This window comes from Perognathus longimembris, chromosome 24 (genome assembly GCF_023159225.1).
Source record: "Perognathus longimembris pacificus isolate PPM17 chromosome 24, ASM2315922v1, whole genome shotgun sequence".
In the NCBI taxonomy this organism is placed as follows: Eukaryota; Metazoa; Chordata; class Mammalia; order Rodentia; family Heteromyidae; genus Perognathus; species Perognathus longimembris.
In genome coordinates, this window is record NC_063184.1 from 5,874,677 (window position 1) to 5,902,141 (window position 27,465).

A 27,465-nucleotide genomic window follows, 5' to 3' on the forward strand; every position below is an offset into this window, starting at 1 on the left:
AACCTTTCCTTTCTTCTTCTGAACCTGGATTTCTGTGTGGTTTCTGGCAATGTCTAATACATTCTAACATTGGTGTGTTGGACAAGAACTAGGTGATAATTTGGTGGATTTGCTCTTCTCCTTCACCCCTGGTGTGGTATCTGAGCTACCTGGGACCCTAGTTCCCTTGTGGGCCTGGAGCCCAAACTTCCGCCAGACTGATACTGCCAGACCAATACAGCCACTGGGAAGCTTCCTCCTTCCCCAGAGCACTCTCCCTCATCCAATTCACCAGCCTTTCATCAGCACAGGGTAAGTGGACTAGGGTTCCTGCGGTGTCAATATTTTCTCTTCTCCACAGGCTCCTGTTGCCAACCTTTCCTAACTCCCATGAAAATCCTGGTACCAGGTCATTACTGAGCCTCTGGCAGAGGGTTTGGGACCTGAGGCCTTGGGCAACAGGACCTAGGTGACGACCTGGTCACTGGACCCCAAACATTCTCCCTAACACAAGACAAGACATCTGGGATGCCTATGCTTGTTTTGGTCTTAGTCTCATGTCACCGATGGGTAACCTGCAGTCTAAACTCCCACCTGACTCCCCTCGGGGTGCATACTGGCCAATAGCTCTCTCTCTCTCCCTCTCTCTCTCTCTCTCTCTCTCTCTCTCGCTCCATCTGGCTCTGAACTTTAAATGCCAGCACCTTATCTCTTTAACTGAGCAGCCAGTAAACGACCTAAGGAGACAATCTAACGGCTGCCTAACAGTACCTTTAACCCATTATTATATGGGATTGAGACAACAATTATGAGAGCTCAGGAAAATGGGATACATCCAGGACTTCTCCTTTCTTTTCTCACTCTGTCTCTCTGCCACTCTTACCCTCCCATCTCCTCCTTGTTGAGTCCACCCACACTCCAATCCCTCCCAGGCCAGAGCATCCCCTTCCCCTCCCAGCACAGTCTCCGATAGAGCCCCTCCCTTCCCTCCCCTTCTCAGTGCAGTCACCCCAGAGAGCCCCTCTGCCCACACCCATGGTTTCCTCCCCCTGTGGCTCTGTGCCCTAGGTTCTCCTACCCTCTCTAGTGAGTCTGCCCATGACTCTCTGTCCCTCTATGGTGGCTCCCCCCACAGCTCCTCCCACTATCCTTACCTCTTCTACCACTCTCCTGGTGGCTCCACTCTCTCCCAACTTCCCGACTGCAGCCTCTGTAGCTCTGCTCCAACTCCTCTAACCTTGCCATTATTGCCTTTCTCCAATCCTCACCCCTCCTTCCACCTTACCACTATACCACCGCCCCCTCTCCATACCCACTTCTTCACTTCAAGGTCCTCCTCTTCTGGCCCTTCCTCACCCTGCTCCACTCCCCCTGCATGTCCTGCTCTGTGCACTATGTCCTTTTCTTCTGTAAATATCTCTGCCATCTTCCTCTAACTTTCCTTGTCTGGTATCAGTTCCATCTCTCTCTTTCTCTCTTCTCTCTTTCTCTGTCTCTGTCTCTCTTTCTCTCTCCCTGTCCCCCCTCTCTCTCCCTCCTCTCACTCTCTCTTCCCTTTCTGTTTGGTGACCTCCAGATTGGAGATCATTTACCACTAAATTGCCTCCTCTCCTTAGAACCTGTTCAACCCCTCCTCCCCCAATGCTCTCTACAGGCCCTGGAGACTTATACCTAGGAAGACAAAGGACACATGCTGGGTTCTCTGCTGGCCCCCACTCTTCCACAAAGTTTACTCTTCTTCACTCTTCTAGGTGTTAAAATATCCAACTCACATATTAATCTGCCTCATTACCAAAATTGTTTTAAAGGTTTTCTGTTCTTGTTATCAATATTTGCTCAAACATGGAGATTCTGTTCAGATTTCCATTAAAGTTAATTGGCTTTATTTTATTTACAAAATATTCAAGCCAATTATTCAAAGGTCAATATGTCTTACTAACAAAGATGTTTAAATATATTTGGGTTCTGGCCAGCTAAGTCTTGATAATCTATAATAAAATTATTTGAAGATAAAAAAATATTTCCTTTAAAGTTTTGTTTTCCTAACTGACCACTTGGTTCCATCATCTTGGGCAAAATAATATCATTTTGCCACAGGAATTCCCGGAAACTTACACGGCTGATTTTTCATTTTTAAAACCTAAGTGCCGGGAATTCCGGGAAGATGACAGAAGAACAGCAGAGCCTTATCTAAGCTCCCTCCAAGAACCCAATTTTACTACTGCAGAGAAACTTTTACACCTAGAAACACAGCCCATGTAAGTTATAAAAGTAAGAGATTCTGGCAAAAAAGGAAAATTCAAGGCAGCTGTGTTGAGAACTCAGATCTGAGCTCTGAGTGGCTCCCACCTCCATGCCAGTGCCGCTGCAGCATCCGGCATAACATGTACCTACAGCACACAGCAGTGAGCAGGAAGAAATCCTCCAGATGGCAGCAGACAGATCACAGGCTGAGCATGGATGGGATGAAATTGCAGAGAAAGCATGAGTACCCCATCAGCCACATTCTCACTCGTGCCTATAGCAGCATTTGGAAAGTAGCCCTTCTCACACCACCAGAGTGAAGCCCATCTTTGACTTTGGCATAGACTAGGCCAGAGCAGACTGTAAATAAAGCAGGCCAGGGGAAAATGAGGACAAATGGGCCTTCTTTGAAAAGTGCAAGAGTAACTTAATAGTGAGAGGCAGCTCAGCCTAGGAGAAGGTCTCCCCAGCCAGGTGGGAGGATCTTTCCCTGGGGCAGCCACTCACAAACTCAGGTAAACTCAGCCAGAGGTGCTCTGCCCTACCTCATCAGCTGGAATTTCCAAAATCAAATGGAAAGTTGGGGCAAGTAGCTACTGGTGGCTCAGAACAAACAGACGAGAGAGGCAACAGTTCTTGGGACTGATTGTTGCCACTACAGAGGACGCCCAACTCTGAACAGCAAACCGAGGTGAACCACACAGCCAGCTCTGCCTAGAAGAAGGTACCCCACCCAGGTGGGAGGAACTTCCCCAGGGCAAGAGGCTTTCAGCCAGGCAAAAAAATAAGCTAGAGTCACCTCACCCTGCTGACAGGAAGCATAGCAAGAGGCAGACATTAAAAGCAGCATCCCCACAGCAGACAGGAGAGTGAGTGCTGATGCTACAGTAGAAAAGTCAAAGACCAGAGAGCAATAGCACCACAGGATCCAGAACATAAGCAGACTGGACCGAGCCAGACTGCAGTGCAAACCACATAACACAGAACAGACCAAAAGGGCTGAGACCAGACACATTGAGGGAGCAGGGCACCTTAGAATCAGAGAGCAGAGGCCAGCCACCACCTCCACACCCTGCCTAGGAGAGATTCCACAGGACCACGGGACACATTCAGACTCCAGGACCAATGTGTAAATCACAAAGAAATATTCCAAATTTCATGAATGGGCAAGACAACACAGGAGCTGCAAAAATCAGAATGACCAAAGAGGAGATGGAGAATAAAAAAGCACTTCAGGCTATGATGGCAGAAGTGACCAGAAAAATCAAGATGGAATTCCAAAAACAATTTCAGGAAAACAAAAAGGAATTATCAAGGGAACTTCAGGAAGAAAGAAATGGAAAGAATGTAAGTAAAAATAGATACGGTCCACGCCTCATTTTAAAGAAGATCTTAACATCCTGAGAGCCGAAATGCATGAAAAAATAGAATAAAAATTTATCTTATTAAAAGAAAGAATTACCACATTGAGAGCTAATCTAGCAACCATATACAGCTCCCTTTGCACAATGCAAACTACACTGGAAGATACTTCTGAAAGGATTGATTATTATGGAATGTAGAATCTCATTTTTAGAAGACACCTTAACTGATAAGGATCAGAAGATTATCACACTCCACAAAACTGTCAATCTTCATAAAAGATGAATCCAAGAGACAGAGCACAAGGCAAAGAGATATAATCTGCCTATAATCAGAATAGATGAAGGTGAGGAGCATCAGAGGAGAGGTATATAACACACATTCAATAGAATTCTCACACAGAATTTCCCCAATCTCAAAAAAGAAAACCTTATCCAAATAACAGAAGCATATAGAACACCTGGCAGACCAGACCCTAGAAGAAACACCCACAGACACACCATAGTCAGGGTTCAGATCTTAACAATTTAAGGGCTGACCTGAAAACTGGAGTAAATAAATATAAGTTTTAGTGCTAAAATTATAACAGCTTCTAATCCCTGGTGATGACTCCATGATAGAGGGCTGCACCCCCACCCGTGAGACTAGTTTCTTATAGTTTGACATTTAAAAATGTAGGGAGCACTTTTTCCCCTCTGTACCTGGGTATCAACTATGGTAATGGACAGTAAAAAAATGATCATAGTCATAGACTATAGAAATAACCATAATAGTAGTAGAAATGCCATGGTAACTGTTGGGTTGGTTTACTTATGATTGAGTACTGGATTGTATTAGCCCACTCAAGCTTGCTTAGTGGTAATGGGAAAACAGGGTCGCAATTGTTAAAATAAAGTTGGTACTAGGTCAGCCTGACAGCAATATTCTGCCTCTGTAAATGGCTTACTTAACCCATTTGTGACTTTCTCTACTCCCTGCATTAACCCCCTGCATCAGTGCTACGTGACCACCTGTTGTCAATTCCTGATACTGAGGCCAGTTCCTGATATAAAAGCCAAAACAGATAACTGAAAGGGTAGATAGCCAATAGAAATAGGACAAGACTTGCTTGCTAAATGCCATCCAATCAAGTATCTGCCAAGTTGGAAATACCCTACCCCTGTTGTAATCACAACAAAAACCCTGACTATCTGAGGGTCGAGGACTCTCAATCCAGATATGCTGTGTTGGTGACGGTTGGGAGTCCAGGCTCGAGCTTGCAATAAAGACTCTCGTGCATTTGCATCGGTATTGGCTCCTTGGTGGTCTTTGGGGAGCGGAAATCTGGCATAACAACAGCAAGGAACATGTCCTGAATGCAGTCAAAACAAAGAAAGAAGTATACTACAATGAAGAAAAGATCAGTATGGCAACAGACCTCTCCACACAAATTTCAACAAATTAAGAGCTTGGAAGAACTTCATTTGAGTCATGAAGACCAACAACTGCCAACCCAGACTTAGATACCCAGCTAAATTAGAATTTATTCTCAATGGAAAAACCAAAACCTTCCATAATAAAGGAAAATTAAAGGAATATATGAACAAAAAGCCAGACATACAGAGAATTCTAAGAGGAGCCGTCATCCAAAAGAAAACAACCAAGATCAAGGAACCCCAACAGTCAAAAGCCAATGAGAAAGCATCTTAATAAACCAAGAAGGAAAGGAAAGAAGCAAACCACAAGTTAATAGGGAAATGGAAAGGGAGAAAAACCACACCTATTCATACTACCTACAACCATCAATGGACTCAACTCTCCAATCAACAGGAAAAAAGAACTGCAGAGTGGATCCGAAAACAAGTGCCATGTATCTGTTGTCTTCAAGAGACCCATTTCACAGCAAAGTACAAAAACAGGCTCTGATTGAAAGGATGGAGTAAAACCTTCCAAGAAAATGCAGCTGCCAAAACAGCAGTGTTAGCCATCCTAATTTCAGATGAGCTAAACCTCTGATTAAAATCAGTTCAAAAAGACAAAGATGGTCACTACATCTTAATATAGGGAAAAATCCAGAGAGAAGATATCATGGTGATAAACATATACTCACTGAACAAAAGAGGTCCTAAATACGTCAACAAATTCTTTCAGAACTACAGAGCAAGATAGACCAAAATACAATAATAGTGGGAGACTTTAATACTCCACACTCACCAAGAGACAGACCCAAAACACAGAGGATTAGCAAGGGAATCGCAGACTTAAAGAACTCCCTATCCCACAAGGATCTGTCAGATCTCTACAGAGTATTTCACCTAACAGAGTCCCAATACACATTCTTCTCAGCAGCCCATGGAACATACTCCAAAATAGAACATATAATAGTCCACACAAAAAGCCTCAGCAAATACAAGAGTATTGACATTATACCATGTATTCTATCTGATGACAGTAGAATCAAGCTAGCCCTTAATAACAAGGAATACTGCAGAAACTACACAAACACTTGGAGGCTAAACTCATTACTGTTGGGTCCTCTCCCTGAGGGCTCCATGTAGATGCCCCCACCTCATTAAGTCTCCACCCAGTTACCTGGCTAACCTGCAGACCTGGAGGCAGTTACCTCCCCTTTCCCTGAGGTCACATCCTAATCCACCTGGCCACACCCCTTGCCCCTGCCCTAGATATAGGGCAGGGCTGGGTGGGGGTCTCTCTCTCCTGCCTCTCTGGCCATGGATCATCTCGGCCACAGGCCAGCAGTTCGGTAATAAACTTTCTTTCCTGCCTGAATACCGCGTGGCGTTCTCCTTTACCGGCTACCTACTTTAAAAACCTAACATATATGGTGCCTAAACCCGGGATAGGGCTTAAGAGTTAGGACAGGCGGAATTCCCTCTATTTTTCTCCTTTTCCTGGGAGTATCCCCAGTCCTGACGGCCCTTTTCCACGAACCGAACTGCTGCAAGTTGCCATGCAGCACTTTTCACTAATACCATTGCTGGCCTCCACATCCACCTCCTCCTCCACACCACTTGTCTACCCTGGTGAGTGAAACTGCTGCTGCTCTGGTTCTCTGCCACTCTGTCCACCGCTTCTGCTGCTTCTGCCCGGTAATCTCTCATCCACTCACCAGGCGCCTCTGTCCTGTGCTTTTTGGGTTTTGCATCACAGTCACACCAAAGCTGGGACACTGCTAGCATGCCTCTTGACAGTGCAATGAGGCCTGCTCGAAATACTCGCACAGATACAGTTTTTGCCACTGCAATGGTAAATGGTCTGAAGTCACTTATATTCAGGCTCTCTTTCTCTCTTTTCCTCTCTTTCTCTTCCTTTTTCTCCCTCTCTCATCTGCCTGCTTACTTGCTTACTTTATAAAAACTCCAAGTCGTACCATCCTGATAATGTGCCTTGCTCACAAAGCTGCCTCTCTTCATAGACCTCCGATACTGAGGCTTGACCACCAATGTGCTTTGTCAGCAAAGATATCTAAAAGTTCTTTTCTCTAGCATTGACCATGTGGTGGATATTGGGTTTAACAGGCATCAGCTCAGGCACCATTATGCCATGCCACATGTTCTCTATTAGTGTGTTTGTGTCCTCCTGCCTACCCCCTCAACATGGCATCCCACTAGAGTTTATCAAAATATGGTTTCTCCATTTTATAATCTGAAAATTGTTGTTTGCTAGCAAAATTGTTTTTCTAACCGACCATGTGGCTCTAAAATATTGGGCAAAAAATGTCATTTACTATTGGAATTCTAAAAGAGTCTACTGCTAAAATTCATTTTTGCATGCTGTAAAACCTATGTGCACAGTGTGTATGTGTGTTCCGTGTGTGTGTATGTGTAAACATCATTTGTTAGTATGTCCATCTAGCTATATATCTGTGCTAAAACTCATCACATCTACTGAGTTTTGTCATTACAGAATTCTGGCAAGTATTTGGTCAGTTCTTGACAAGGTACAGGTAAGCTCTAGTCCCCTTGGTCTCCTTGTTGTTTTAATTGGAAATAAAAAAGGGCTTTTGTGGCAAAGATGCCTTGGATTGCAGTTCGAAGCCAGCCCGGGCAGAAAATCTCTCAAACTCCATCTCCCAACTAACCAGCGAAGAGCCAGGCTGGAAGCATGGCTGAAGAGACTGATCTCTTACCAGCCAAATGCTGGAAGTGGAGCTGTGGCTCAAGTGGTAGAGTGCTAGCCTCGAGCAGAAGTGCTCAGGGACGGTGCCCAGGCCCTGAGTTCAAACCCCGTGAATGCCAATGGGGGCAAGCCATCCCAGCAACAAGCACTTAGACCCCTGGGACTCAGCCAGTTCAGGGAACAAGGATCATGGAGAGGAGTAAGAGGAGAATTATGTCACATCCTAAATGGAGTCACTTTGTCTCGCCCTTTCAAAATTAATCAGAGCCGGGGGATCAAGAGATAGTAGCTTGTCCATCTAATGTCCATGCCTGAGTATAAGAACTGTCCAGGGGCTGGGGATATAGCCTAGTGGCAAGAGTGCCTGCCTCGGATACACGAGGCCCTAGGTTCGATTCCCCAGCACCACATATACAGAAAAACGGCCAGAAGCAGCGCTGTGGCTCAAGTGGCAGAGTGCTAGCCTTGAGCGGGAAGAAGCCAAGGACAGTGCTCAGGCCCTGAGTCCAAGGCCCAGGACTGGCCAAAAAAAAAAAAAAAAAAAAAAAAAAAAAAGAACTGTCCAAGTCATTCAATTTTTAATTTTGTGCCCTAAACCCTTCCTTTTGCCTTAATATATTTTTTGTCCAGCCCCTGCCTCATGAGACTTCTTCCAGGCTTCATTCAAGGACTGGCATCTACCACTAAGGGACCCTGCTGCTCACCTTCTCCAGGAAAGGCCACATTTCTGCCTTTTATCCCTAATGACGATGCCCCTTGCCAGCAGGAAGCAGCCAGAGAGAGTCTTCGCCCTTTTTCATAACTATTAAAAGGCTGGAATGTTAGGGCCTCTCCCTGAGGGCTCCATGTAGATGCCCCCACCTCAATAAGTCTCCACCCAGTTACCTGGCTAACCTGCAGACCTGGAGGCAGTTACCTCCCCTTTCCCTGAGGTCACATCCTAATCCACCTGGCCACACCCCTTGCCCCTGCCTTAGATATAAGGTAGGGCTGGGTGGGGGGTCTCTCCTGCCTCTCTGGCCATGGATCATCTCGGCCACAGGCCTGCAGTTCGGTAATAAACTTTCTTTCCTGCCTGAATACCGCGTGGCGTTCTCCTTTACCGGTTACCTACTTTAAAAACCTAACAATTACTACCTAAAATTTGGGTCACAGAGCAAATTAAAGATGTAATTAATGAGCTCATAAATCACAATGTCAATGAAAATACATCACTAAGAAACCTTTGGGATAAAGCAAAGGCAGTACTGAGTGGCAAGATCATTGCCCTCAGCTCACATATTAAAAGAATGGAATCAGATCAGGTGAATAACCTCATGATGCAGTTAAACCACCTAGAGAAACAAGAAAAAAATTGAATCTAAAACGACTATGAGTGTGAGAGAATAACTCCTCTAACTGCTCTGACTGGTGGGAGACTTAGCCTCAGCACAGAAGTTCTGATGCCTTATTAGCAAACTAATAGACCCATGGGTAAAAATCTGCATTAAAGAATCTCCTGTGTTTGATGACCAAAGGAAGCCACCTTTGTCATGAGACTTTTCCCCCCAGGATAGAGCCTCCCTGGGGAGATTTGTTTGCCCAGCTGCTCCAGGGAAGTCTTTTCACAGTAAATAGAGAAGTCAAGGTCAAAGATAATTAGTCTCCAGGTAGCTAGGTGATAGAGTTCTGCCTTGACTGGTTTAATACTCTGTTTTGATATCAACAATCTTTGTAGTAGCTCAGTTCTTTGTAGCAGCTCAGCCCTTTTTAGTAGCCAATCTTTTTAGAAGACATCCTTTGTAGTGGTGAAAACTTTTGTAATAGTTTCCTCCTTCGTAGTAGCAACAGCCTTAGCTTTGTATTGAAATGGATATCTTGCTGTATTAATTTTTACCCTTGAAGTTGTGAATTGATTTTTAACCCTATATAAACCCTGGCCCTCCTGAAATAAAGTGTGCATTGGTCCACTTGCCTCTGCATCCTCCATGTCCGGACTACGGTTGCAGTTACCCGAGTCCAACATAGGAGGAGAAATATTGCAAAGATGAAAGCAGAGATAAATGCAATTGAGAATAGAAAGACCATCCAACAAATAAATAAAAGTAAAAGCTGTTTCTTTGAGAAAATAGCGAAAAATCATCGACTCTTTGCAATACTTTCACTTGGGTCCATTGCTCCCATGCCAGGCCAGCTGACCCCTTTGCCCTGGACAAAGACTACCGTAGTGGAACATGGGAGGTCTCCAAACATCCAACTCAGCCACGTTGTCTGCACCTCAGGAAAGAAAGTTAAACTGAATATTGTTGTAATTTTCTTTTTGTCTTCTTTTCTTGCTACCCTGGCTAATGTTGATGCTAACCCTCAACAGCCTTTCCAATTATTTTGTCATCTCACTCCAAAGTGGGGTGACCCCCTTATTTTAGCAACTAAGGAAGCCCCCTTAGGAACCTGGTGGCCAGACTTACTTATGTGATCTGGCCACAAACAACTGGGGTGTGCCAGATCACTTGGACCTGAACCTGAATAAGCGACTTCCTGAATGTGATGAGCAGGAGTCCTGTAAAGTCCCATGCAAGCAAGAAGGAATACGGATGTAGCCACCCAACCCTTAGAGCACAGCTGAGAAGTTTACAATTCTATGTATTATTATTTTGTTGCTGACATTTGGACCGTAAACATTATACAACTAATAGTAAAAGGGTACACTGCTGTAGCTCAAAAAGAAGTCTGTATAGCTGAAAGTTAAATGTTGAATGTAATTTCCAGTTTGAAGTAATCCTGCAGTCCCTTGGTAAAGTAGACTAAGGTTACAGGTTCCTGGCTAGATAAGGTCAACGCCCCTGAGTCAGCCTGAAAAAGTTACAGAAGATGGATGATCTTCACCTGTCAGCCCCCCTTTAAAACCAAGGGACCAGAGTTGTTTTTGGGAAGATGAGGCAGGATAAACTAGAGGCACGCAAAACAGAGGTACAGAGACAGTACTTGTGAGAAATGGTGACAGGCCCTTTGGTTACTACTTTGGGCCCTATTGGCCCATGCCTTATCTCTATATCATCCCCTAGACATGCAAGCCCTTGAAATGGACAGAAGGGAGCCATGATTAGCTCCCAAGGTACCAAAGAGAAAAGGGGGAAAATGAAGAGCCAGACTAAAACCATTTTGAAGTCAGGCTCCACTTTACCACGTGAACCTGAGGTAAGCAGCCCTGTGAGCAAACCCAGGCCACCAATTATTCTGGCTAGCAGAACAAGCTTATTAGGGCCCAGCTAGTCAGGAAACTTCCTACTTAATTCTAACTGCCTGGGAATGCTTAACTCTATCTGCCCCGGAATGCCTGGAGCCTGAGCCAATCAGATTTGTACCCGTATACTAATCTTGCTTGAATACCTGATTGCTATAACTTTAGCTTTTTGCCTTTTTAAGCTCTGTGAAATCTCAGCAGGGTGCTTCCTCCTAACCTCAGCTGCGTCGGAGTGTAGGACGAGGCTCGAGCTGTGGCCCGCTTGAATAAAGCCTTGCTTTTGCATTTTGGAATGTCTGGCTCTCGGTGGTCTTCTTGGTGGTCATCTCACGACTTAGGCATAACAATAGGATGCAAATTCCAGGAGTCACAGCACAGAGAAACCTACAGCCTTCACACCAACCCGGCCCCTCAAAGATGTGTGCTGAAGATGTACCTCAAGCAGTAGAGCACTATCCATGAGTAAAAGAAGCTCAGGGACAGGGCCCATGCCCTGAGTTCAAGCCCCCAGGACTGACTACATTTTAGGGTTCCAATCAAATTTTCAGCCATACCCCATGGGGGCATTATTCAGTGCATTTCATGAGGCTACCAGGGGAAGCAAGTTCATTACCACAGGAGATGAGTGCTTATTGGGTGGGTAACAGGATTTCAGACAAGGCTCTATGGCAATGGCCTCAGGGAGCCATAGGCAGGATAATTTGGCAGGTATTGTACCAAAACAAACAAACATTTTAAAAAGCCAAACACCATTATCAAAGCTGCTCACTCAAAACCTGCATTTGTGGCTCACGTCTGTCATCACATCTATTTAGGAGGCAGAAATCTAGAGGATCGTGGTTCAAAGCCAGCCTAGGGCAGGCAGGAAAGTCCATGAGACTCTTATCTCCAATGAAGCACCAAAAATCAGAAATGGAAATGTGGCACAAGTGGTAAAGGGCCAGCCTTGGTCAAAATGAGGCCGAGGGACAGTGCCCAGGCCCCGAGTTGAAGTCCTCGGAGTGGCAAAATAATAATAATAATAATAGTCAACCCCATGAACGTCCCCTTAGACATCTAAAATACAGACAGCAAGTAAATCTGACAGAAACAAAGGAAATGAGCAGAGTTGGCTGATAATTAATGAGATCAAACTAACACCAAACCTCCAGATGTGACTGCACAAATTCCATAGAACCAAAGGAACAGGACTGAGGATCCCAGGTCCAGCCCAGCCCAGATAGACAATATTATGAGAGTCTCTAGCTCTAAATGAGCAGCACAAAGCCAGAAGCGGAGGTGTGGCTCAAGTGGCAGAGCACCAGCCTTGACCAAAAAATCCATAAGGAGATCTTGAGTTCAAGCCCTATCACAAGCGGAAGAGGGAGAAAGAAAGAGAAGGAAGGAGGAGGGGGAAAGAGGATCTCACTGATCACAGCTCACATAGTTTTCTTTTTTTTTTTTTGTCAGTCCTGGGGCTTGAACTCAGGGCCTGGGTGCTCTCCTTGAGCCTCTATGTTCTGAAGGCTGGTGCTCTACCACTTGAGCCACAGGTCCACTTCCTGCCTTTTTCTGGGTGGTTCATTGGAGATAAGAATCTCATAGGCTTTCCTGCCCTGTCCTGGCTTCGAACCCTAATCGTCATCCCTCAGCCTGCTGAGAAGCTAGGATGACAGGTGGGAGCCACTGTGCCCAGCAGGATTTGGTCATTTTAATCAGGTCAACTTGCTCCAGGGCCTTTCCTGGATGAAGGCTGGGGCCTCCACTAGTCGGTTAGGCAAGGCGAGGTGATGGGGGATGACACATGGGGTTCTGTTGAGACTTGAGCCTGGGGTCATGGATGCCCTGTCAGCACTGGGGGCGCCCTAGGCCCAGGCCTCCCTGCGAGCAAATGGCAGTGATTCTCCAAGTTCACTGGGCGAGGGCCATCTAGGTTCAGGCTGTCATGGCACATGCGCTGGTGCATCTTCACTATCAAACCACAATGATGTTGCACTTTCACTCTATCACCACAAGAGGGCAACCAAAACACAGCTTCAACACCAGTGCCTTTTGGCCCTTGAACTCAAACTCAGGGCCAGGGCACTGTTCTCCAGCTGTTTTAAATTTCTTTAATTTGGAGGGGCAAGGCTAGTGCTTTCCCACTTGAGCACAGCTCCACATGCGGCCTTTTGCTGATATCATTGGAAAAAAACTTTTCTGCCCAGGCTGGTTTCCATCCTCCAGATCTCACCCTCCTGAGTAGCTGGGGTGACAAGCATGAGCCAGAGGCGCAGGGCCTCAACACGTTATTTTCAAGAACACGCCAAGTTTTCTGTAATTCACCAAAGGTTTGCTATATTAAGACCAAAGGAAAGCAGGGGAAGAGGTGACATTATCAAAAAATAAATGTATTCATTACCAGACTTATGGTATGGTAACTTCCTTGTATATCATGTAATTACAATAATTTCCCAAATGACTACACAAAACACAACCTCTATGACAGGAAATCTTTGAAGCATGGCACAGAGCAAAAGAGAATTATTTCAAGTGAGACAAGGCAAACCCTAATGTTCAGAAACACTCAATATGTTGGAAAATGTGGACAAAATGGGAAATACATGGCTCATGATTTATTCTGCCATTTATAGCACCCAGAGAGTAGGTCATAGCTCATAATTTGATGCTTTTATGGCAATCTTCTTATCATTTGCTAATCACTACTTTCTTTTTCCTTCTTATTTGTGCATGTTGGTGGTGGAGCTTGAGTACAGGACATCACATTCTCATTTGGCTTTTTCTGCTCAAGGCTGGTGCTCTACCACTTGAGCCACACCTCCACTTCTTTTTTTGTCAGTCATGGGGCTTGAACTCAGGGCCTGGGTGCTGTCCCTGAGCTCTTCCACTCATGGCTAGTGCTACCATTTGAACCACAGTGCCACTTTCAGTTTTCTGGTGGTTCACTGGAGATGAGTCTCACAGACTTTGCTGTGCAGGCTGCCCTTGAACCATGATCCTCAGATCTCAGCCTCCTCAGAAGATGGGATGACAGGAATAAGCCACCAGCCACCTGGTAGTGAATCATTTCTGTAAGTGGATAAATCTTACATTTTAGAGCTTTAAAAATAAACTTGATTCAAAATGGGAGTGCTAGATCACTACTCTGTGATATAGATAGATAGATAGATAGATAGATAGATAGATAGATAGATAGATGTAGTTACCTCCCAAATTCTCCAGGCTTTCACAATTCACTCCACATGGAGATGTCTAAAATTCAAATGTAAGCCTCTTGCCCATGAAGGCCAGTCCTAAGTAACCTTTCAACAGCTGTAAATGAGTTATAAAAATGTCACCATCATGCCTGGGCATGTGGCTTAGTAAAGCCATGGGTTCAATTCCTCAGCACCACAGACAGAGAAAAAGCCAGAAGTGGTGGTGCTGCGGCTCAAGTGCTAGAGCACTATCTTGAGCAAAAGAAGCTCAGGCCCTGAGTTCAACACCCATGACTGGCAATTCTTTTAAATTATAAAATAAAATAAAATTTGGGGGTTTGGGTGAAAGGGCAGCAAAGGGTTAGGGGAGGGACCCATGTATCTCCTGGGGGTGTCCATATCCACCCCTCAGAACTCTGATCCTGTAGGGACAGCATGGCAGGCTCACTCTGTTGGTGAAGACTCCTGGTACTTGAACTCGGAACCTCTCATTCTCACTGGGATTTTTGCTAGACCCCTTGAGTCACAGCTCCACTTGTGGCCAGGGAGGTGGAGTAAAGCCAGAGGTTACAGGAAATGACATGGAGACGGCACTGGCATATGCAATGGGTGCTTTACCTTGCTCAGGCAGCAGGTGCAGGTTCGAGTCTCTGCCAACCACGATGCCATTCCCCACCATGCTCTCCTGGGGCTCCTGCAAAACACTGAAAATGCCATCCCAGCCCACCCTCACCAGCCAGCACTGTGTGTAATTATATATGTACAAGATATATATAAAATATAGTACATATAACATGTAATACACATATTAGGTATAATATGTAACATGTATAATACAATGTATACTATACAATTGAACTATGCATCAGATATATTTTTCTATCCTATGTAATATATTCATAAACATACATAATATATACATATATTACATATATACGTAACATTATATATATAAGTTATATATATATATAACTTATTTTGTATTGTATACACACACAATCCTGATGACTGTTCCCTGGTCCTGTGGTGTTCCTTGAGTGCATGGTGGTCACACATTTTGCTCCCCATGCCCCCCCCCACCAGTCCTCTGCTGTTTTAGAGACTTTCTCTGAATGGGGGCTCCGTGCCCACCCCAGCATTGCCCTCCCCTGCTTTCCTAGGCCTGTCTCTGGCATTGGCTATTGGATGGCTTATTTGGGGGTAGGATCAGATGAGGGAGGGGCCTTCTCTCAGCAAAGGAACATATGAGGCATGGATATCAAACAGTCAAAATCAAAGAGCTGGGCACCATGATGGACGTTTTCCACTTGCTACTTTGTTTAATGGAACTCAAAGGCCCCTGTGGGGCCCCCAAAATCGCCTCATCTGGCTGGCGGGTAGCCCCAACAATGAGGTCTAGGGGGAGATAACGGAGCTGTGGTGATGGAAATGATGGGGGAATGAAATCTCATCAGGAGCCATTAGCCTTACTACGCACACACCCCCATGCTCACACAATTATTTCTATTAGTTTTTTTTTTCTTCTTCTTTCTCTTTTTGCCTCTGCCCACTGGAACTGCCATAAACGGCAATTCCAGGGGGGCCAGCATAAAGGGGTCCCACTTTTTTAAGGAGAAAAGAGGGCTCCCCTCAGATCAGAGACCTGGAAGAAATAAACTCAGGCCACACTTCCATCCCCATGCTGAGCCATTAGCCATAAAGGAAGCCCAGGCCGCCAGGGGCATGACCTTTTATCCGGAAGAGGAAAAGCAAGAGGTGGCAACAGGTGCTGGTGTGAGCACACACTGTAATCCTAGCTACTCAGGAGGTTGCCATCCCAAGGAGTGAGGTTCAAAGTCATCCCAGACAGAAAAGTCTGAAAGACTAGTTCACACACACACACACACACACACACACACACACACACACACACACACACACAAATTCATGTTGGAGGTACAGGACCAGCAGAACAAGCACGGAGCAGGGCCCTGGATTCAAACCCTGGTGCTTTCCCAAACAAAATTACTGCTCTGAAAAATTAGCATGCCCGTTGGGGCTGAAAAAAACATAGTGGAGAAACCCAACAGTTGGAGAGGCCCTAGAACATTCTCACTGAAGCCAATCTGTACTTGTTGGCAACATTGCCTCCACTCTAAAAATATGCCAAAAGGGCTGGTGGGGGCATGGCTAAAATGGTATAGCACCTGTCTAGCAAGCCAGAGACCCAGAGTTCAAAGCCCAGTCTTACCAAAATAATACAACTGTATACATTGTGTGTGTGTGTGTGTGTGTGTGTATGTACACACAGAGAAAGCAAATAGAATACAGAATAACCATGGACACATATACATGCAAAACACACATCGTGTGTTATTACATTATAAAGGTCAACTAAATCCGCCATTCCCTTGAATTCCACAAAGATGAGATATATGTATAAAATAATAAAGAATTAAAAAAAAATTCTAACCACGTGCCAGGGGCTCAAGCCTGTCATCCCAGCTACTGAGGAGGCTGAGATCTGAAGGATCAAGGTTCAGAGCCAGCCCAGGCAAGAAAGCCTGTTTTCATTAAGATACACTGGGTATTTGCATTATTTCAGTGACTGTCAACATATTGAGAGGGAAAAATCCTTGACGACTAAAAAATTGGAAAGAAATAAAAAGGAAGGGAACTCTTTCATTTGGTGTTTGTTTTTCTTGTGCCAGTGCTGGGGCTTGAATCCAGGGCCTTGCACCCTCTTAGCTTTTCTGCTCAAGGCTGGTACTCTTCTACTTGAGCTACCACTCTAGATTTTGCTGGTTAGTTGAATTATGAAGAGTCTCTCTGGGGGCTGGGAATGTGGTTTAGTGATAGAGTGCTTGCCTAACATGCATGAAGCCCTGGGTTCGATTCCTGAGCAACACATAAACAGAAAAGGCCAGAGTGGCGCTGTGGCTCAAGAGGTAGAGTGCTAGCCTTGAGCAAAAAGAAGCCAGGACACTGCTCAGGCCCTGAGTTCAAGCCCCAAGAACTGGCAAAAAAAAAGTCTCTCTGATTTGTCTTCCTGGTCTGGCTTTGAACCACGATCTTAAGAGGCAGCAGAAAAGAGGGAAATTCTGTGCTAATTTCAGAGTGGAAACACTTATATTTCAGAAGAGCTTGTTTTCATTTCACATACAGATGGCACCTTCTGGCAAGTTTTTTTTTTTTCAAATTTTTATTATCAAACTGATGTGCAGAGAGGTTACAGTTTCATACGTTAGGCATTGGATACATTTCTTGTACTGTTTGTTACCTTGTCCCTCATACCCCCTCCCTCCTCCCCCTTTCCCTCCTCCCCCCCCCCCCCCGGAGGTGTTCAGTTCACTTACACCAAACAGTTTTGCAAGTATTGCTTTTGTAGTTGTTAGTCTTTTTTTACCCTGTGTCTGTCAAATTTGGTATTCCCTTTCAATTTCCTGCATCCAATACCAGTATACACGGTTTCCAATATACTCAGATAAGATTACAGAGATAGTGTAGGTACAACCACAGGAAGGTGATACAAGAACATCATCAATAATAGAAGCTACATATATACATGGGACGTTGAAAGTAGTTACAACTGTGATATAACAATCGTTTCCATAACATGGAGTTCATTTCACTTAGCATCATCTTATGTGTTCATATGGGTATAGCTATTGGGCCTTGTGATGCTCTGCTATGACTTGCCTAAACCTGTACTAATTATTCCCAATAAGGGAGACCACAGAGTCCATCTTTCTTTGGGTCTGGCTCACTTCACTTAGTATAACTTTTTCCAAGTCCTTCCATTTCCTTACAAATGGGACAATGTCATTCTTTCTGATAGAGGCATAAAATTCCATTGTGTATATGTACCACATTTTCCTGATCCATTCGTCTACTGAGGGGCATCTGGGTTGGTTCCAGATTCTCGCTATGACAAATTGTGCTGCGATGAACATTGTTGTGCTGGTGGCATTACTGCGATTTTGTTTGTGGTCTTTTGGATAGATACCCAAAAGTGGGGCTTCTGGGTCATAAGGGAGTTCTATATTTAGCCTTCTGAGGAATCTCCATACTGCTTGCCAGAGTGGCGGAACCAGTTTACATTCCCACCAACAATGAAGTAGGGTACCCTTTTGGCCACATGCCCTCCAACAATTGTTATTGTTAGTTTTCTTGATATAGGACATTCTTACTGGGGTGAAATGGAATCTCAATGTTGTTTTGATTTGCATTTCTTTTATGGCCAGTGATGTAGAGCATTTTTTCATATGTCTCTTGGCCACTCTCATTTCCTCATCAGAGAAATCTCTTTGTAAGTCTTTAGCCCACTTGATGAGGGGGCTATTGGTTCTTTGTGGTTTTGTTTTGGAAGAAGGTAATTTTTTTAGCTCTGCATATATTTTAGATATGAGGCTTTTGTCCGTTGAATGGCCGGTAAAGATCTTCTCCCAGTCTGTGGGCTTTCTGTTTATCTTGCGAGCTATGTCCTTTGCCGTGCAGAAGCTCTACAGTTTGATGCAGTCCCATTTGTCCAACCTTTCTTTGATTTGTAGCCTTTCTGGGTCTTTGTTAAGGAAGTTCCATCCTGTGCCAAGGAGCCCAAGTGTTTCTCCTACTCCTTCCTTTAGTGTTTTCAGGGTGTCTGTTTTGATTTCGAGGTCTTTAATCCATTTGGAATTGATTTTGGTGCAGGGTGATATATAAGGATCTAGTTTTAGTTTGTTGCATGTGTTGAACCAGTTTTGTTCTGGCAAGTTTTGATAAAAATAAAATTAAGCAGATCTAGATAGAATACTGTTTGCGGGAGGGGGGTGGTGCTCAAAAAAAAAAAGAAAGAAAGAAAAACCCTGATAAAATAAAATTGATCCTATTCTTCTACTGATTGAAATCAAGAATTTTTTTGAGGGAGGGAGGTTGGTAGGGGCTGGTCCTGGACTCTGTCCCTTTGTTTTTGTCAAGGCTGGTGCTCTACAACGTAAGCCACAAGCTCCGATTCTGGCTTTCTGTTAGTTCATTGGAGAGAAGAGTCTTAGATGCTTTTCTGCCTGGGCTGGCTTTGAATCACAGTCCTCAGATCTCAGCCTCCTGAGTAGCTGGAATGATAGGCAGGAGCTCAGCATGAACCAATCACTTTAAATACAAAGCTAAGAGCTGATAAATTTACAAAAATAGAGGCACACCTCATATTGGCAAATAAAAAGTACAGCTTGAAGGAAGAGGGAGGTACTTAAAAGCATTTGACAGAGTAAATCTGTATTCCTCACACAGCCCTGTCAAGCAATCCCACCTCCAACCAAGAGAAGAGAAAAAATAAATTAGAGATGGTGCAAATGCCACAAGACCAGAATATAAATACATATGTCACAGAGAGCAAGAAGCACCAATATCCTTTCTCAGAGAATATTTAGTGTGCTGCCTCCTAGCAAAGACATAATGAAAAGGAAGGAAAAGAAGACCCTAATATGTAGGTAAATCTCAAGATTCTAGCCTTGCATCTTCTGTCTTTTATTTCCAGCCCAGAATGCATTGCTACAGATACACAGGTACAGGTACGGGGCTGCATCCAGAAACAGCTTTAGCATTCCTCAAGCATACTGACCCGGTATTAACTTTCGACTTCACCAGAATTCAGACTTCACCCTCTAACTGCAAACAATGGTAATGATAATAATAAGAACATGAATCTGTCTACAGAATGCAGAATTTAGGACCTAGCATATCTCTTTATATGACATACATTGTAAAAAAGACAGACAGGTAAAAACAAGATTGGACAGGCATTGTTGTCTTTCATTGATCCTATTTAAAACCATTACCTCAATAGTCTCTTCCTTCCTTCCTTCTTTCCTTCCTTCCTTCCTTCCATCTTTCTTTTTCCCTTCCTTCCTTCTCCCTCCCACTGCCTGCTGGCACCAAGATTTGAATTCAGCATTTCTTAATAGCAGGTATTTCTTTGCCTACTTATTTATTTACTGAAAGTAGTGGGGCTTGAACTTGGGACCTCAGGCTCATTAGGCCAAGCTCTACCACCTGAGCTACACCCTAAGCCTAAATGCAATCCCTTCTTTTCTTTTCTTCTCCCCCTCCCCTTCCCCTTCCTCTCCCTTTAGTTTCCTTTCCCCTCCCCTACCTTTTCCTTTCTTTTCTTTTCTTTTCATTTTGTGCTATTGCAAGGGCTTGAACTCAGGGCCTTACACTCTCACTCAGTTTTTTCACTTACTGTGGGTGCTCCACAACTTGAGCCATACCCCTTCCACTTCAGCATTTTGAGGGTTAATTCGAGATAAAATTTAGCAGGACCTTTTCTGCCCACTAGCTCTGAACCAGGACCTTAGATCTCAGTGTCTTGCACAGAGAGCTTGGATTACAGGTGTGAGCTCAGATGAACGGGACAGGCAATCAGGATATTCTCCTTGCAGACTGCACACACACACACACACACACACACACACACACACACACACACACTGTCTCTTAGGCTAGCTCCTGGATGTCACCAACACTTCCTTGCTTTCTACTTGGCCTCTACCACCAGGCTTGGCAGGCTGATTTGGCTGTGGCTTTTGCCTGTGCCTGTGGCCCTGCATTCCTGGGTCTTCAGAAATGTGGCTTCATGTGCAGATAGCTCTCCTCCCTCCCTCCCTCTTCCCTTCCCAGGCACATTCTTTATAGAGTAAATAATTTGAAGCAGACCTCTCCTCTTCCCCCAAGCCAGGACCATGGGAGCCAAAGGCAGGCAGGCACCAATTAGAGCCACTCAGGTTGCATAAGCTCAGGGCAACTATGCCTGTGCCTCTGTCCCAGCAAGACACACTTACTCAGTTCGTTAAGTTGATTTTTTTAAATCGGGAATTCAAAATCAGCAAGCACGTGGTTGTCAGAAGACTTAGAAATGATGAAAGAAAAGTAAGGTACTCTCTGGGAAAGGGAATCCACATGCCATGAGTGGATCAAGAATCTACTTATAACCTGAACTAGATAAGCAACTTGATTCTGCCCCTTCCTTCCATTCATCTGGTGCTTGTCCAAGAAGCTGAGTCACCACGTGGGAGACCCACCCGTGCCATGTGCTCCCATTCACTGCTCACAGGTCTGGCTTGGCTCTGTGCTTAGAGTGCCTTCCTGCATAGTTAAGAAGCACCATTTAAATGAGCAGCCACGGACAATACCAGTGGCTCACGCCTGTAATCGTAGATACTCAGTCAGCTGAGATCTGAGGACTCCACTTTGAAGCCAGCCTAGACAGGAAAGTCCATGAGAATCTTTGCCTCCAATAAATCACCAGAAAAACAGAAGTTCTGCTGTGGCTCAAGTAGTAGAGCACCAGCCTTGTGCAAAAATGCTCAGAGACAGCACTCAAACTCTAAGTTCAAGTCTCAAAACTAACATTGACATAGTCACACATACTTCTACACATACAAAAAGTAAAATAAAACACATAAGATGGGCTGGGAATGTGGCCTAGTGGCAAGAGTGTTTGCCTCGTATACATGAAGCCCTAGGTTCGATTCCCCAGCACCACATATACAGAAAACAGCCAGAAGTGGCGCTGTGGCTCAAGTGGCAGAGTACTAGCCTTGAGCAAAAACAGGCCAGGAACAGTGCTCAGGCTCTGAGTCCAAGGCCCAGGACTGGCCAAAAAAACCCACAAAAAAACAAAAACAAAAAACTCATAAGAATATCTCTATGTTTTGGATAGCTATATGTTATTAAGGGATACTGTCCTTTCATTAAAACAACAACAACAAACAACAAAAATACTTGGTAGGTGCTGGTGGCCCATGCCTGTAATCCTAGCTACTCAGGATATTGAGATATGAGGATTGTGGTTTGAAGCCAGCCCAGGCATGAAAGCCCTTGAGGTTCTTATCTCCAATGAACCACCTGAAAACCAGAAGTGGAGCTGTGGCTCAATGTGGCACAGCATTAGCCTTGAGCAGAAAAGCTCAGGGACAGTGCTCAGGCCCTGAGTTCATGCCCCGTGACCAACAACAACAAAAATTTATGAAAATTTCCTGAGACAGAAAAATGAGCAGAGTTTACTAATGAGCTTTGAAAATGAGCATCCCACATTCTTTTCTTTTGTCTTCTGATTTCTCTTTTTTCTTTTTTTTGCCCATCCTGTGATTTGAACTCAATGCCTAGGCACTCTCCCTGAGCTTCTTAGCTTCTTGAGTTCTACCACATGAGTCCCAGTGCCACTTTGGCTTTTTCAGTTTCTGTGGTACTGAGGAATCAAACCCAAGGCTTACATGCATACTAGGCAAGCACTCTACCACTAAGCCACATTCCCAGACCCATTGTCTTCTGATGACTTGCAGCTTCTATACTTCTTGTTGAGTTCCGTGAGTCTGCTGGCTCTGGCTTTCTAGGCCCATCATCATTCCCAGCTTTCCCAGTTTACCTGGGAGAGCACACCGGATGCCTGTCAGTCCAAATTTTCCTCAGTGGAGCCTCTCAGCAGGACTTGGGTGTACAGGGGCATCCTGGGCTGCACCAGCATCACCGGCATACTCAAACTCTTCCTGATTATGAGGTAGTTCTGAACCTTGTGTGTGGCCTCTCATGACTAGCAGCCTGCTTCCGTGATGTGGAAGCACAGGTACCAGGTCTTTTATGTGGGGGTCTGGATGTGTTCCCTGAAAAGGTCCCAACACCAACAGTGAAATATCTAAACAATCTTGCTAAACAACAACAAAATCCAAAACCCCAACCTCTACCCCTCCAAAAAACCCCAAAAAACAAACACCCAAAAAGCACACTACTGACTAGCTGAAATGAAAAAACAAAAAAATTTTTTTTTTAAGAAATAAAATGAACATGCCTCCAAGCAACTCCACCTGTTGGACAATAGAGGATGATTCATAGTTCTAAGGGAATATAATTTTCTAAATTTTTTTTCAGTCTACAAAAAGAGCACTGCTTCAGATTTCAATTGTATTTCAATTGTATTTTCAATTTGTATAATATTGTAATATTATATATATATATATATATATACACATATATGCCATAGATAGATCTTTATAGTCTGGGGGTGTAATGCTCATTTCAATATTCATTTCTATCCGTTACTTTATATAGATTTCTTCATTTCTCTTCCTCCCTCCCTTCCTTCCTTCCTTCTTCCCTCCCTTCTCTCCTACCTTCCCTCCTCTCTTTCCCCTTTCAAGAATGAAGGGCAAGGAAAGATGGATCTCCATACTAGAGATCTCCTGGTAGAGAATCTTGAAGGCATAACATAGTTCTAAGTTAGAACATACAGAGTCTGAGTGGCTCTTGCCTGTCAGCCCAGCTACTCGGGAGGATGAGATCTGAGGATCAAGGCTTGAAGCCAGTCTGGGTAGAAAAGTCCTGGAGCCTCTTATCTCCAATGAACCACCAAAATGACAGAAGTAGACGTATAGCTCAAATGGTAGAGTGCCAGCCTTGAGTAATACAACTAAGAGAAAGTGCTTGGGCCCTAAGTTCACACACACACACACACACACACACACACACACACACACACACACACAGTGAGTAGAGTGGAAAAGAAAGTGCACAAGGTAACTAATTAGGAAAATCTGGGTTGGGAGGCTGCCTTCGTGGTGCTTTGCTTTGGCTCTCTGAGATCACTTGCTAAATGAATTTGCTTCTCTGGCATTAAAAGGTGCTGGTAAGTTGTATTATTAATGATGTAGAATGTTTACACATAATTACATGATGCTTCTATTCTATCATCTACAACAAACCATTAAGATTAATTGCTAGCTAATTGTTCATTATCATCATGCTCAAAAGTCTATTTAGTGAGCTCTAGCTATACTTCGACTGTTCTGTCTGTGTGAATAGAAATTACTCTCACAAGACAAAAGCTACCTAAAGATGCTTTTTATATTTCTTTCTGGTAGACAAACATTAGGAAAATTACTCAGGTTAAAAACACTCATTTAAACAAAATCAAAAGCATATTTGTCCAAGAAAATGTTTATGCAAATAGTACATGTGTTGAAAGTATCTCTCTCAGCAACCAAGTCTCTGTAAGGGAGACTGGAAATTGTTGATGATTTTATTCATGACATTGTATTTAATATGCAGTCTCAGCATTTATTTGTATGCCCCAATGACCCAGAGACTCAAAATTACATATAAATATATTTTTCCTTTAGTATTTTTGTGTAGGTGATGGGACTTGAACTCAGGGCCTAGATGTTTTCTCTTAGCCTTTTCTCTCAAGGATGACCACTTCCAGGTATTTGCTGGTTAAATTGGGGATGTGTCTCATAGACTTTTCTGCCTGGGTGGGCTTTGATCCGTGATCCTCAAATCTCATCGTTCTGAGTACAACCCCTGAGCTGCTGTACACCTCTTTAATAATAACAATAAAAGTGTATTAAAAACATAAACCAAAATTAAAAGTAAAAAAGTGGTGCTTTAATGCTAACTATGACTAATTGGGAGCCAATAGAAACACCAGCTGAGTACTTATCACAACTTTTATTTGTAAGCACACAGGAGAGAGTTTTCTGTTAGAAAATGACAATTCATCACTAAGTTGCTTTATCATTGACAAATAATCCACAGGGTATTTTATGGGGTACAATAACTTATTTTTTCTGCTTCCTTTTACCAAATGCAAGTGGAAGGAGTCAATACGGTAATTAGCTTGATAGAATGTAAAATTACAAGGTTTTTTTTTATATAATATACATAGGCATTATATATATATTATATGTAATGGGAGGTTTTGCTATTATGTGAGCAAATCATTCTTAAATCCCCAAAGGAGTGGGAAATATTTAAATGAATAGAAAGTACAAAGCAAAGCTAAGATTCTTTCACTGGAACTGTATCATAGATTGACATGTGTAAAAATTTGATTTTTGTGAATGACTAACTGGGGGAGAATGTAAAGGGACTTGAACTCAGGGCCTCAAGCTCTTTCTCAGCTTTTTCACTGAAGGCTGGTGCTCTGCTACTTTGAGTGACAGCTCCACTTCCAGATATTTTGCTGATTAATTGGAGATAAGACTCTCACAATCTTTTCTGTCCTGGTTGGCTTTGAACCTGGAGTCTCAGATCTCAGCCTCCATTCCAGGAACTAATAGAAGGCTTAATAAATTCTCTAGCCTTAGCAGCTTCAAGTTTTTCCTTAAGTAAGGGCCACTGATCTACCCATACAGGTGTTGAGGTTTTCCAGTATATAGGTTATGCATGTAAAGCTTCCCTTATCAGTGGCCCTGTAGAAAACCCAAGCCTTGTCTGTTTGGGTTTGCAACAGGCTGGTAATGTTCTAACCTTCCTTTCCCTTGCGGTCCCAGACCTGACATCCCATCATATCCTTGATTTAGCATTTGTTGAGTAACAACTGGGCTGGGACTGTGGATGTAAGCACCCATCTGATATAGCGCATCATGGCCACACAGATTTACTGGGAGATCAGGCAGAACAAAGGGTTGAAAAGTGCCTGAATGACCCTCCTTGCTTAGCCACTATAGCATCACAGGACTTTTTTGAGTAACTTTGGACATGCCTATAACGTGCGACATGGTGTAGCTATCCTCTTTTGGCCAGGAGGGGCCCCATGTAGAACTGATATAACAAAAACATCAGCTCCGGTGTCATGTAGGCCTGTAAAAACTTCCCTTCTATGTAAAGTTTGAATTCTGGTCACTCCTGTCCAATTCTCTGAAGCCAAAAGGCCTTATTTGTGGAGCCAATGCCTCTATTTCCCTGGTTATGTTGAAGAGACTCATTACAAAGAGGAACTAAAGGAAGTAAAATTGATTGAGCAATGGGAGTATATGCAGGAACAAGCAGGTTCCTCTTTCCAGTCCAGCTATGATTTTAATTTCTCCTGTATAATCATTATTCAATACACCTGGGTAGACAATCAATCCTTTGATAGTCCAGCTGGACCTGCTCAATATTAACCCTACTGTCCTGGGAGGCAAAGGCTCCTAGACCCCTGTGCGGATGGCGACTGGAGGAAGATCTCCCTCCAGATACACTCTCTCTGCTGTTTTTAAATCTAAATCCATGCTCCCAGTGGTCTCCTTCTTAAGTATTGGCAAGGACTTGCTGCAAGAAAGGGGAGTCCCCATGGCTGCCACTTTTTTTGTGGGAACCCACAGCTGGCCCATCATCCCATTTCTCTGCAGAGACCTCCCAACCTTGTCTGTTTTAGAGTGACATTCATTTGCCCAATGTTTTCCCCTATAGCAGTGGGGACAAATACCTGGGGTTTGGACCCTATGTATTGCGTTTTAAGGGCATGCCTTCGCAAAGTGCCCTTCTTGGCAAAACTGGAAACACCTCCTCCTACCAGGGCCATTCCCTTTTCCCTTTCAAGTCCAAATCTACTTATGCATATGGTGAGGTGGGATCCCCCGAAGGGCGGGGGCCAGAGTCACTCCCTGCACATAGGAAGGGCCAGTCTCAGCACAGAGGTGCATATAATCCTCTAAGGTCCCTGTTTTCTTTCAGGGCCTAATTGCTACCTGGCATGCAGAATTCGCATTTTCAAAAGCTAGTTGTCGAATCAGGATTGTGCCAGCTTCTCCATCAGCTACAATTCAGCCAACAGCCTTAAGAAAGTGGGAAATAAAGTCTTGAAAAGCCTCATCTGGCCCCTGTCTGATCTTAGACAACTCCTCAGTCTCTGACCCCTGTGATCTTAGACAACTCCTCAGTCTTATCCCCGAAAGTAGAAAGCTTCCTCCATGCTTTGACTGAACATTCATGAATTTGCCCACAGGCAATTTCTGGTAATTATTCTGTTGCTGAATAACAGAATATTCACCTGCTCATCATAGGATACAGCATGTCATAGGATACAGGGATGTTGGTGCAGTCATTGTATATTGCCACGTGTTCAGACCTATTCATCCTTTCTGCCTTCCATAACAAATAATCTTCCCCATTGAGGTAGGTATGAGCAATTGTCTTCCAATCCCCTGGACATAATGACTGTCTGGCCAAATTATCAATCAGGGATAAGGTAAATGGAACAGTTGCCTCATATGGAGCAGTGGAAGTCTTAATTTCTTTCAATTCCGTAGAATTTAAAATACCATACTGCCAGTTGCCTTCATCTTGTATGATAGGAAAAAGCTGAAAATCCTCAGTATCTTTCCCTCCCCCCACCTTGGGATTCAAAAGACTGACAGAGACTTTCTATACCTTTAACACGTTCACACTTTGTTGGACAGCCCTCTCCTTCCTCCTCCGATAAACAGAGGAGATTTCCTTTACTTTTCTCCTCAGATTATGATTTTATAGAAACAATTTCAATCTGGTGATCGGGATCCAGAACCTAATCATGTTCCAAACAGAAAATGTCAGAGGGGGAAGAGCTTGTGTTCATCTAATTTTTATCTCATTCTTTAATTCTTGGCCCACCTT

General features: G+C 43.9%; 1 pseudogene; it reads left to right on the top strand.

Moving 5' to 3' along the window:
• Positions 1–3,348: 3,348 nt before the first annotated feature.
• The window catches only part of LOC125341338, a 32,643-nt pseudogene continuing 8,526 nt past the window's right edge, over positions 3,349–27,465 (top strand).